This window comes from Aulonocara stuartgranti (genome assembly GCF_965226115.1).
Source record: "Aulonocara stuartgranti genome assembly, chromosome: 12".
Lineage (NCBI taxonomy): Eukaryota > Metazoa > Chordata > Actinopteri > Cichliformes > Cichlidae > Aulonocara > Aulonocara stuartgranti.
The window spans coordinates 17,888,663-17,898,885 of record NC_138948.1 but is presented as its reverse complement, the minus strand read 5'-3'; the positions used below and the strand labels follow the sequence as shown (position 1 = coordinate 17,898,885).

At 39.8% G+C, this 10,223-nt stretch overlaps 1 long non-coding RNA gene across 1 annotated transcript; it reads left to right on the top strand.

The window, feature by feature from the left end:
* The first annotated feature begins 6,579 nt into the window (after positions 1-6,579).
* LOC309719772 lies at positions 6,580-9,700 on the top strand. Its single transcript, XR_014280314.1, has 3 exons — positions 6,580-6,662; positions 6,768-6,880; positions 9,188-9,700. It is a non-coding gene; the product is annotated as an uncharacterized lncRNA (long non-coding RNA).
* The last annotated feature ends 523 nt before the right edge of the window (positions 9,701-10,223 follow it).

Below are 10,223 nucleotides of genomic sequence, written 5' to 3'. Positions count from 1 at the left end.
AAATTGATGGAATTATGAATGCAGGAAGGTAATCCACCATGCAATACCATCTGGAAAGTGTCTGATTGGCTATAGCTTCAAACACAGCACACTGCAAATGCAACAAAAGCATACCTGGACAGAATTATCAGTCAGATTGGCCTCTCCAGAGACCAGACTCCAACATTCTTGTATCAGTGTAGGATCATCTTGACAGAGAATGGAACAAAAGGCAGCAAATATCCAAAGAAAACCTTTGAATTTTCTTCAAGAAGCCTGGAGAACTATTCCTGGAGACTACTTAAACAAATGACAAGAAAGCTCGTCTAAGAGAGTTCAGACTGTGTTGAAGACTAAAGCTGGTCATACTAAATATGGACTTTAAAGCTTGTTAGAACTGTACACTGTTTTTAGCTTATATAAAATATTTCCATGTATATTTGCACATTTCAATAAATCAGTGGCTCAAGAGTTTTGCACAACCCTGTGTGATTCCTTCAGAGCTCAGTTTCTTCATCTTGTACTCAGCAACCAAATCCTGAAACACCACTCAGTTTAAGTCAAAGGCTGAGATACAGGTAATGTAATAGATGCATGTAATGTAATAGAACTAAAGTTTGGGTAATTAAAATTTTTAGGTGTGATGGGGTTTAAAAAAATGCAAACAAAGGTAAAAGGTGAAAGAGAACTGTTGTGTAATCATAGATCTAGTCTAGGATAATTGCAGAGAGAACAATTGTCCCAGGGACTCTGTCCTTAGAGAGAAACAGTCTGAGCGTGTGGGTGTTGGTGGGTGATGTCGCTGTCCAAGGTGCTGAACGCTTCCAGTTTCACTGCTGATTAAATCAATTCCAGCCACAAATCAAAAGTGTGGGTTCAGCTAGATCTGGTCACATTGTATTTTTATTTGTATTTTTGAAATTTGTACGAGTATATCCAACACTGTTTTTTACTAGTAAAACACACACATTACTAAATTAGTTTGTGTAGCTTCTCCACAAAATACCCTTAATCCGCTTCACTGTTCTATCTCCAGCTGCTCTTGCCTATAACTGTATCTAGGTCAGGCGGCACTTAGTGAGTCACCTCGTGACTGTGATTGCCAGAGGAGAAAGGTTACCTGATCACCATCCTCATTCCCCTCAACCCATCACATGGAAAAATCAGAGCTGATGGGAGAAAGTCATGCTCAAGAGAAATATTAACTTATTTGGAAAACTCAGGAGCCAGATGGATTTTCAGTTAGAAGCCACATTTAAATGTACTAGTTCATTACTGCATGCATAATATTTTAGTAATTTTATATCAACGGTTATGATTTAAATTCACTCTTCTTGGCTTTTCACGGAGAAACATGGAAAAGCATATATGTGGATCACTGTCTGTTTAGTGTCCAATATACTTACTGAAACAGATTTGCGAAGCAGACATACTATGTGTGCAATACCTGGAATGTCATTTAGATTCTTTCCAGAGTGTAATATAACTCTCTCTGGACAGTGTTTTCATATAGTAAGTATTATTAGTAGATTGCTGCATTCTCTGCTTTATTTTTCTTTGTCTTTATACCTCTCAAAAATGTAACTTCACCTGAAATTCCAATGTGCATGGACTGCTGGTCCTATGCGCAAAAGGCAAATAAAAATCTGAATCATGGACGAACTGAAAGGAAACCCCTCTTTTTTCTTTACTTTGGCTGTTGCAAGACACATTTATCATGTCAACATTTTCTGACTAATGTTAAACCACATGAGACTTAGAAACTCTTCAGAGCCTTTAATAATACAGTATATACAGCTTGTTAAGGCTAATAACAGTTGACACAGAATTAATATTGTTGTTTGTGGGAAGTTAACACAGACACAGAAGAACACTTTACAGTTCAGCAGTGAGAAGCAGGGATATTTGTCTTAAATCAGTTTCTAAATGATCTAATCATAAGCCATATAATAAAAAAAGGGGCATTCGGAAGCATATACTTTTGTCTTTAATACAAAAGGAGCAGAACAGAAAGGCGCACTCTGCATATATCTGCATTAGCATACAAATTTCAGAAAACCTTTAAAATAATATTTTGACACACCTCTGGCTCAGTGAACTATAATCACAGTAGACTCATACAAAACACAACACTGCAGACTCAACTCACAAACGCACCCCAGTAGACTAAAGCAACAAATAATTTACTGAAATAAAAATAATTAAAAAGTTGTGTTTCCATGCTCCACTGGAACCAATATGTATCTGTAATCAGGAGCAGAAGAAAGTCAAGTCCACCTAATTACAGGCCGTGTAATGAACCACCTGCTGTGAGACTATGTCGCTGAATGAAGTGGGCCAGAAATGCTGTGTACTCATATTGTACACGCACAAACAGTGTCCCCACTCACACACAAATCCCACTCCCTACAAATTACACTCACACTCAGCGAGAATTTTAAGACCTCCACACTATAGAAAACCCCAGTCTGCATAAACAGCCTGACATGCATGCAGAGTAGGCTGAACACAAATTTCCCCCAAAATAAACTAAGGCTAACGGGAGAACAAATGCTTTTCAGTGTCCCCGCTGTGATCGGTAATAACACAACGTTTCTGTTTTTGGTGCCGACTGACACATCAGTGCATTTCATTTTGATTTAGAAGCACACAAACACACTGTAGGCTGTATATGCACATACACCGCCAAGGCAAAAAAATTACCCTAGAATAACCTGATATGAGCAAATGTCTGTCCACTTCCAATGTAACCCGCCTCACACATGCACACACAAACAGGCCATAGCTACCGCGCTAACCTTTTATCTCTAAATGATAAATGGAGGGCGTGGAGGATTCTGCCGTAGACAATATTGCCAATTTTCTACTTTGATGGCTTTTAAATTCTAACAGATATTTTTCTGAACTTTCAATTCATCATCCTGGACAATGTCCACTCAACCAGCAGAGCTGAGCTCAAAGGGCACATCCATTCTCAGACATGTGCATGCACACACACACACCAACCCCCCCCCCCCCACACACACACACACACACACACAGAGGCAGAAGTAAAGACATATTGGTTCAGCTCCCTAATTTTGCCTGCAAGACCTCAAATCGAAAGACTCATTCTGTTAACTAATTTGTTTCTTTGAAGCTGTCTGAAAACGGAGAAGTATTTAAGGGCTTGAGGCATCTCACCAAAACATTCTTACAGAAAACAGCAGCTGCTGGTGAACTTTAAGTATCATTCAAATAAATAACTGATGCATCATCGCTACGACTCTTCTTTGTGGGTGTAATAGTTTTCAGAGTTAATCAAGTAAAGGTAAAGTTGAAGATCCCTATGCAGCTGACATTAAACTTAAATATTTTGATTTCAGCTATGATAAAGTATATTGTACTGCTCTGGACAAGGCATGCTGGAATGTAAACATTTAATATCTTATTCTAGACAGCAATATGTTCAGATACCCGGAGCCAAATAGAGTGAAATTCTAAGGGCTTAAATAGATACAGTACATCTACATCGTTTTGTGACTCCAAATCGACTGCTAGAGTTGATTGACTGCACTCAAGACACTGTTTGAATTGTACCAGAAGGGCCCTTCACAGTGAATGCAACAATGGTACTGCTGTGCTCTGAAATGCGCATGAATGGTTTGCTGCTGATTCAGGCAAAGCACACCGTTATGAAATGACACGTCAGGACAGAAAAGACTGTTTAGAAAAAAACAAAAAACAAACAAAATAACCCCACCCCGCTCAAATGTAACACAGGTATGCAGTGGCCAGAGCCCTCAACCGGTCCAGGATATGACATCATCCCCTGGCTCATATATACTTCATCTTGTTCCCAGAAGTGTTTAGTGGGTAATTGTGTCCATAGACAGACAGAGCTCTGCTTTCATTTTTGCTAATTAATATTCAATATTTACATTGATGTACAAAAGCATTTAAACCACAGTGAAGTCCATGTAGTTTAATCTTTGTGTGTGTGTGTGTGTGTGTGTGTGTGCGCGCGTGTGTGTGTGCGCGCGCGTGTATATATATATATATAAGTAAAACATTCAAGGATTTGTGTTAACTGCAAATGTTAGCAAGCCTTACCTGCTTTCGTGACCCATTGTAACCTTACATTACAAAGTCAGACCACGCTGCTGTGGCTAATTTGTTTTTTAAAATTGTATGCTTATTTAATAATTGCTTTGTATATTTTGAAGAAATAGAGTAAATATTTAATTTCAGCTTGTTTTTTTTCTCATTGTGATTTCAGTAATCCAAGATACCTGACACTAATCTTAATGACAAATTACTTTGAAGTCTTTCAGATAGGACAGAAGGAGACTGTGGGGTTACTAACAATATAGTGAAGCTGTCAGCTAACAGCATATTAGCATGAGTTGAGTGTCCTGCTTAGGAAATGTATTGCTCAATACATAAATGTGTTACCATTGTTCACTTTCTGTGTTACATGCATTTAGAGAAATCTGGCTTTAGAACACATTAGCAGGTTGCAGTAAAGCTCATCTTACTGTGTATCATGTGTCACAAGGCATGTTTTCACTACGTTTTATAAGATGCTTGCTAGTGGTATTATTTACATGTTTAACATATTTATGTTTTTTCACAATTAAAGACATATAAACACATTTCTTATTTATGCTTTATCTTTTACCTTGCAACCTTGCATTTCATTACCACAATAAATTCATGATGTTAATCTGTAATAAACTATGAAAAATCAATAACATGTCACACAGTTTGTGTCCTTTCCTCACTATTATTCTTGTACACAGGCTCTTCTGTTGTGCTGCATGGGGATGCTCCAATCACACAGAGAAAAGGAGTGTACATGTACAGAGAGCTTAAGAAAAAAATCTTAGCTATGGATTAAAAAACAACAATAAATACGCAAAGCACTCAAATAAATGCACCAAATTTCAACCAAATTTTGCACCAAAATTTGCACCAAATTTTTCTTCTTGTAATAAAGACCAGACCAATGGGAAAAAAAATGTTTTGATCATTAAATAAAGAAAGTGGGCACATCTTGAAAAACTGGATACATCTCGAGGTCAATGCAGTGAGTCTTCAGGATGAATCTTCCTGTGCTGAGAGAGAGGTAGTAACAGTCAAAAGGACCACAAGGCCCTAAAAATTATTTTAGGACTTCTCAAATATGCCGTGACTCTATTTATAGCCCTGTATAAAAAATATACGTAGCTGTTTTGCTGATTCATGTGCATTTATGATTTTCATTGGTGGAGTGTTCACAAACGTGTTTTAATGCACAAATAAATTTAATTCATGTGTGCTGATATTATATTGTATGATGCTCCATGATCATTGCTGTAAAGAAACAGTGAATGAAGGTGGAATGACTCTCAGGGTGGTCTCTAGCAGTGGTTGAAGATAGAAAGATACCTATCTATCTATCTATCTATCTATCTATCTATCTATCTATCTATCTATCTATCTATCTATCTATCTATCTATCTATCTATCTATCTATCTCGTTTAGAGAAACATTGTGTTCTTTTTAAAATGTAAAACTGAACAAATAATTAAAATAATTTGCAAAAAAAAAAAAAAGAACTGCAATGTATACCACATGACATACACACCCCAAGTAACACACACACACACACACACACACACACACACACACACAAAGGGACCTCTTGCCCATCACCATTTGCTAGCCTTGTGTTTATGTCCTTGCCTACAGCCACATCAGTTTCACCAGCTGGGCTTCACAGAGATTACTGTCCTATAGCAGTGCACATTTGTGTGTTTGTATGTGTGGGGTGTACAAAACTCTGACCTTTGTGGGAATGCTTGGAGCAGACTAACATGTGAGCTGCAGTGTTCTGAGACGTTATATTTGGTATATCCAGACCATCCGTCGGCTCTTACTTCGGAAACATGGCTTAAAAAATTTCTCTTCAACGACATAATCCGATAAAAAAACAAAAAACGATCTCTTTACCCGTCGGCTTCCCGTGGCTGTCATGCGACCGGCTATTGCAGTTAATAATACAAGAGCTTCTTGCCATTTTTTGGGTTTCTTTTTATCGCTGTGTAACTGAGTTCAATTGAAAGCCTGCGTGCGCTACTACTGCTTGCCACAAGTTCCCAGAATCCTTTGTGGTTTTACCCCTGAATGACGTCACATTTATCCTGGTGGGCCGGTCTCTAGTCAAAATGCCCGGGCCGATTTTTTGTCCCAGTCCAGCCTTGGCCATGGGGATTAGTACAAAGGAATATTCAAACTAGGCAACCATGACAATCTCCAGTGGTTGAAAGAAAATAAGATGACATTTATTTGCCCGTTCTTTATGGAAGAAATATAGTATCATCAGAATTCAAGTATTTTTAGACATTGAATTTATGACACTGAATTTTTATCCTCCAAATTTCCCTGCAAAAATATTCACCTGCAAAAATTCACCTGCAAAAATTCACCTGCAAAAAATTCACCTGAAAAAAATTCACCTGCAAAAATTCACCTGAAAAAAATTCACCTGCAAAAATTCACCTGCAAAAATTCAACTGCAAAAGTGATGAACTTTAATGACCCAAGCCAGAGCAATCAGCACCAGATCGAGTCGAGTAGCTCTCAGCCAATTAAATTACGCTGTTTGATCACATGACACCGTTAGCCAGCAGTGTGTCTCCTAAAAGAGAGCTGTTTAAAGGTGAGTGATTAAGTTTTTCTCCTAAATAGAGATCATTACAGAACGCCTAGTCCTACTTAAAATCCCATTTATTATTATTATTTTTTATCATCTACTCGAACTAAGGAAAACGTTTGACTAACTCAAAGACAATTTCCACGCCTCCCCTGCCTGACTGCAGAGGCAGTTTTGAATTTAGGAGCGCCAAGATGGCAGCGGCAAACCCTGGCGGCTCTCCGGTGAGTATATATATTTTTTTATCTTCAAGTTTGTCTTTTGAAACCTTAATTTTATTTAAATCCGTTGCTCACGTATAAAGTACACAGACGGGGTCTTTGCTCAACTCGTCTGAGGCGTGTCTCACTAAGCGCTACATGCTAGCATCCTGCTAACCGAGCTACCCTTTACATGCTGTGCTTTAGAAAATGGGATACTCGTTAAAAAAAATACTCCGCAGATATTGATAGATAGACGAACACTGCAAATATAATGTTGGAAACGAGAACGGCCTTTGGTGAAGGGGTAAAATACACCATGAATAGAGCCATAGAGTGAATGGCTGCCATGGTTGCAGAACAGCCTGATTTAATGACAAGAATGGGGAAGAGTGAGGTGAAGTGAACCAAAGCCACAAAACACGGTCAGACAAGGCGGCAAAAGGGCAGTGATCTGTCCGTCAGTATGAAGTTGGTGTGTGCTTTGGTGAACAAAAACTCCAGACCGGTAGCAGGAAGATGGGAGACTCGTGTTTCACTGGAATAGTGGTGAATTAAAACATCCTTTGTTGGGGACATTTCGGTGTAAATGCATCCATACAGGCAAGACAGAGGCAGACTAGACAGTGAAGAAAACAAGGCAAACATTAGAAATATAAAAACGGAAATATAGGATGAGTCGGGGATGAGTTCCTGCCCCAAGTGGAGGAGTTCAAGTATCTCGGGGTCTTGTTCGCGAGTGATGGGAGAAGGGAGCCGGAGATCGACAGACGGATTGGGGCTGCAGCTGCAGTAATGCGGACGCTGCACCGGTCCGTCGTGGTGAAGAGGGAGCTGAGTGTAAAAGTGAAGCTCTCAATTTACCGGTCGATCTACGTCCCTACCCTCACCTATGGCCACGAGCTGTGGGTAGTGACCAAAAGAACGAGATCGCGGATACAAGCGGCAGAAATGAGCTTCCTCCGAAGGGTGGCTGGCCTCTCCCTTAGAGATAGGGTGAGAAGGTCGGCCATCCGGGAGGGGCTCAGAGTAGAGCAGCTGCTGCTCCACATCGAAAGGAGCCAGCTGAGGTGGTTCGGGCATCTGACAAGGATGCCCCCTGGGCGCCTTCTGGGTGAGGTGTTCCAGGCATGTCCCACCGGGAGGAGGCCCCGGGGCAGACCCAGGACACGCTGGAGAGATTATATCTCTCGGCTGGCCTGGGAACGCCTTGGTATTCCCCCGGATAAGCTGGAGGAGGTGGCTGGGCAGAGGGAGGTCTGGGCCCCCGCGACCCGGCCTCGGATAAAGCGGATGAAGATGGATGGATGGAAATATAGGATTAATATAACATACAATTAGGGAAAATGTAAGGAACACAATGTAAATGATATTGTAAAGTCATTAAAACGGCATACTCTGATTAAAAGAAACACATAATTGGGTAGGATAATAATAATAATAATAATAACAATAATAATAATTAAAAAAAACTAAAAAAAAACATGTACAAGATGGGTATGTATACTTGTAGCCAGAATTTAACAACTATAAAGTTGTAGCATGTCAGTACCTTACCCCATCCATTATATCCACACTTTCAGAAAAGGACATGGTCAATATCTTTACAAATACTATCTAAACTTAAACGGGATATTCCCTCTGCTTCTTCTGCTTCTCGTATACACCCTCAGGGTTTGTGATCAGCCAGCGGCTGATATGATCATTAATCCTGTAAAATAATATTCTTTCGGTTTATGAATCTGTTTGCATGGATTTCTTAATCCGTTTCCACTGTTAGCAGAAGTTGTGCATGCAGTTTTGGTGTGCTGCTCTCCAAGACTACAAGCTGTGTTAAAGTTGGAAGTAACTGGCTGATGTTCCACTGTTGAAGATCAGCTGTTCCCATTTGTTGCACATTGTGGGTATGGAGAAGTTGAGGCTCTTGCAGGCTACCCACAATTTCCCCAAACTGAGCGATTATACATCTTGCTTCCATATTTGTATCTTGTGTCACTAAAAATGCATTTTATTTTAATTTTACACATTGATTAATGACCTGCAGAATCTCCTTATCATATTAAGTGATTCATAATTGTCACTTTATGCTTTCTCCATCTTGAAAGTGATTACATCCTTTAGGTTCATTTTCTGCAGGCAGGTTTCTGACAGAACAGGCAGATTTAGAATATAACATGCAGCGTTCTATAGATGGACACATAAAGAAATGAAAAATTACATGTATGTGCTAACTTTCTAAACACTGTTACATTAATGATTAAGTAGATAAAACATTTATGTCAGCCTTGGCTCATAGTTCATTTAAAGACAAGAACTTTGTGTGTGTTTCAGGTCCTGCACTCTCAAAGACTGAATGAACCAGCATTGCAGCCATGGGTCACCGTGAGCATCACAGGGAAGGTTGAAGCCGCCCACTGCAGCTGTAAGGCCGGAGTCACGGAGACCTGCACCCACGTCACTGCTCTTCTGTTTAATGTAGAAGCAACAGTGTTGATCTGTGGCACAAGGACTGTTACAGGTGAACCTGCATACTGGGTTTTGCTGGGTAATGTGACCAAGATACAGTCAGAGGTTGGCCATAAGATAGACTTCTCCTCTTCAGCTGCCCAAAAAAGGCTCTTGATCAAAACATAAACAGACCATCTGTAGTGACAGGTAAAAGGAGCCGTCCTCAAAAAAGAAATCCCACCTGCTACTGTGGAGGAGTTGTCACTGCTATAATGCCATCATGTTTTATCTAGGGGTCTAGATTTATGCCTATAGTGCACTGCCATGTAAATAATTTGCATTTACTGAATGAGTATCACTGTTCAAAAATTGAATAAAGAAACAAACTAATTTTTGCCTTTTTTTATTAAAACCACTTTATAGAACATCACATCAGTTACAATGTAGAATCCATGTCACTGGAGCATTTTGATTCAATAAACAGTAAAAAGGTGAGCTGTGAAGACCAAGGACAAGTGCAGTTCACAGGTTTTTTATCCAAGGAATCCCAGAAGATTGCATGGTGTCATTGCCCAGCAGTTGTTCGCAGGACATATGGACTCAACCTCAACAATCCCTCACACTGAGCAGCATGAAGTGACAGTGCAGAGGAAAAACTCCCCTTTAACAAGAAGAAACCTCCAGCAGAACCAGAACCCGGTTCAGTACCAGCAGCCATCTGGGTTTGGAGGAGAGAGACAGACACAGAACTACCAAAAGTATATTTTTTTATGTGATTGACTGTTGTTGTAATTCAAGCCCTGAGTGTAGAGCAGGTAAGATATAAAGTTGCATCCTAAATTCCATGCTCATGCAGAGTGTTTAGTTTATGACTTTTTCACCTGGTCATTGAACAGATGGTCTTTTAGGGTTGACCAAG